The sequence below is a fragment of the Apteryx mantelli genome, chromosome 11, assembly GCF_036417845.1.
Source record: "Apteryx mantelli isolate bAptMan1 chromosome 11, bAptMan1.hap1, whole genome shotgun sequence".
Classification (NCBI taxonomy): domain Eukaryota; kingdom Metazoa; phylum Chordata; class Aves; order Apterygiformes; family Apterygidae; genus Apteryx; species Apteryx mantelli.
In genome coordinates, this window is record NC_089988.1 from 29,663,972 (window position 1) to 29,667,249 (window position 3,278).

Consider the following 3,278-nt stretch of genomic DNA (forward strand, 5'->3'; position numbering starts at 1 on the left):
TGGAAGCAACATCGACTACACCGTTACAGAACGGTCCAGCGTGGTTTTCCAGCTTGCGACACCGGCCGGATGCCGTGGAAACATCCCGAAAATGCTCTTCCGATCAGTCGTTTTCCGCTTTCCTGTTCCGTTCTGTATCCTTGAAGCACCTCAACGCGGTGGCTTTCCCAATCCGACGGACGCCGTCATCACGCGGGCACCAACCGGAACCTTCTGGAATTCGCCGCGGCAGCAAACAACATGGAAAACGTTTGTCCGAAGGGTTTTCGGAGTCGAGGGATTCGCTCGGACACGGCTTTTAATCCGTTGCCACACACACGCCTGGGCTCCTAAGGGAAGGGTGTTGCCTCCTCCCGGACACCTGGGCCCCCCCTTGCGGAATTGCGCTGTCACCGGATGCCTGGGCACCTCGGACGCCTTGGGCCCCTTTGGGGGATTGGTTCGTCCCGGACGCCTGGGCCCCTAGGAGAAACGAGTCACTCCCGGACGCCTGGGCCCCTCGGACGCCTGGACCCCTCAGAGAACTGGAGTCACTCCCGGACGCCTGGGCCCCTCGGACGCCTGGGTCCCTCAGAGGACTGAGTCACTCCCGGACGCCTGGGCCCCTCGGATGCCTGGACCCCTTGGAGAACTGAGTCGCTCCCGGATGCCTGGGCCCCTTTTGGGAATTGGTTCGTCCCGGACGCCTGGGCCCCTTGGGGAAACGAGTCGCTCCCGGATGCCTGGGCCCCTCGGACGCCTGGGCCCCTAAGAGAGTGTGTTGCCCCCCTGGACGCCTGGGCCCCCTTGCAGAATTGTGTCGTCCCCGGACGCCTGGGCCCCTCGGACACCTGGGTCCCTTGGGGTATTGGTTCGTCCCGGACGCCTGGGCCCCTCGGACGACTGGGCCCCCTTGCGGAATTGCGTCGTTCTCCGGATGCCTGGGCCCCTCGGACGCCTGGGCCCCTCAGAGACCTGAGTCCTCTCCCGGACACCTGGGCCCCTCGGATGCCTGGGCCCCTCAGAGAGCTGAGTCACTCCCGGACGCCTGGGGCCCCTCGGACGCCTGGGCCCCCTTGCAGAATTGTGTCATCCCTGGACGCCTGGCCCCTTGGGGAAACGAGTCCCTCCCGGATGCCTGGGCCCCTCGGACGCCTGGGCCCCTCAGAGAATCGAGTCGCTCCGGACGCCTGGGCCCGTCGGACGCCTGGGCCCCTCAGAGAATTGAGTCGCTCCCGGACGCCTGGGCCCGTCCGACACCTGGGCCCCTCAGAGAATTGTGTTGCTCCCCGGACGCCTGGGCCCCCTCGCAGAATTGCGTCATCCCCGGACGCCTGGGCCCCTTGGAGAAACAAGTCCCTCCCGGACGCCTGGGCCCCTCGACGCCTGGGCCCCCTCAGAGAATCGAGTCGCTCCCGGACGCCTGGGCCCGTCGGACACCTGGGCCCCTCAGAGAATTGTGTTGCCTCCCCCGGACGCCTGGGCCCCCTCGCAGAATTGCGTCATCCCCGGACGCCTGGGCCCCTCGGACGCCTGGGCCCCTCAGAGAACTGAGTCGCTCCCGGACGCCTGGGCCCCCCCCCCCCCCGCTTGTCCGAGCCCTGCGCAGACGCGTCCGTCCCCGGCGGCGCCGCCTGGCGCCTGAGCCACGGCGGACCGCGCGCTCTGCTCCTCTCCGCAGGCGGCGACCAATCAGCGCGCGCGGCGCGCGGCGCCAGCCAACGGCGCGCGCGGCGGGGGCGGGCGCGGCGCCGAGCCCAGCCAATGGCAGCGCAGCCCGGGAAAAAGGGCGCTGCTCCCCCCCCCCTCCCCCGGCAGCGTCGCTCCCCTGTGAGGAAGCGGCGGCGCCATTTTGCCCCCCACACCCCGCCCCGAGCGCCGGCAGGAAGCGGAAAATGGCGGAAATCGCCCAAAAAGTGAGAAATTTTCTTTATTTCCCCCCCCCTCAGCGGCAGGAAGCGGGAAAACGCGGAAATTCCCTCAAAAAGGGAGAAAAAGCCCCGTTTTCCCCCTTTTCTCCAGCGCGGGGGGGGGGTCGGAGCAGCCCTTCCCCCCCCCTCAAAAAACCTCTGTTTTTCTGTGGAAAAAAAACTCGGTTTTGCCCCCAAAAAGGGGAAATAAAGGGGAAAATGTTTAATTGCGACTCTGGTTTCCCCCCGGCTCGGTACAGGGGGGCCCAGGCGTCCGGGGGATCCGGTTAGTTAAAGTTCTTGGAAACGGGTGTTTTTACCCAAAAAACGACGTTTTGGCGGTGTTTTTCCCCCGTTTCTGGTTTTTGGGGAAGTTTTTGCTCGAGTTTGACAGGTTTGGGGGCGTCGGGGGCGGCGTGAAAGCGGGAATAAACCGCGATGAGAAAGCAGAAAAAAGAAGTTTGGGGGGTTTTTTGGGGGGGTTTGTGGGGTTTTTTGTGGGTTTGGGGGGTTTTGTGGTGGCTTTTGTGGGTTTTGGGTTTTTTGTGTGTTTGTGTGTTGTGGGGTTTTTTGTGGTTTTGGGTTTTGTGGGGGGTTTTTGTGGTTTTGGGTGGGTTTGGGCGGTTTTTTTGTGGGTTTGGGGTTTTGTGGGGTTTTTGGGTGGATTTTGTGTGTTGTGGTTTTTGTGTGGTTTTTTTGTGGTTTTGTGTTGTTTTTTGGGGGGGTTTTTGTGGTTTTTGGGGGGGGTTGTGGGGGGTTTTGAGGGTTTGGGGGTTTTTTGTGGTTTTGGGTGGGTTTTTGGGGGGTTTTTTTTGTGGGTTTTTTGTGGGTTTGGGTGGGTTGTGGGTTTGGGTGGGGTTTTTTGTGGGTTTCAGTGGGTTTTTTGTGGGTTTCGGTGGGTTTTTTTGTGGGCTTTGGTGGGGTTTGGGGGTTTTTTTTGTGGGTTTTGGGTGGGGTTTGGGTGGGTTGTGTGGGTTTGGGGTGGGTTTGGGTGGGGGGAGTTGTGGGTTTGGGGTTTTTTTTGTGGATTTGGGTGGGTTTTTTAGTGGGTTTGGGTGGGGGTTTTTTTGTGGGTTTGGGTGGGTTGTGGGTTTGGGTGGGGTTTTTTGTGTGGTGTTTCAGTGGGTTTTTTGTGGGTTTCGGTGGGGTTTTTTTTGTGGGCTTTGGTGGGGTTTGGGGGTTTTTTTTTGTGGGTTTTGGGTGGGGTTTGGGTGGGTTTGTGTGGGTTTGGGGTGGGTTTGGGTGGGGGGGAGTTGTGGGTTTGGGTTTTTTTTGTGGAATTTGGGTGGGTTTTTTTGGTGGGTTTCGGTGGGTTTTTTTGTGGGCTTTGGTGGGCTTTGGGGGTTTTTTGTGGTTTTGGGTGGTTTTGTGTGGGTTTTGGGGGGTTTT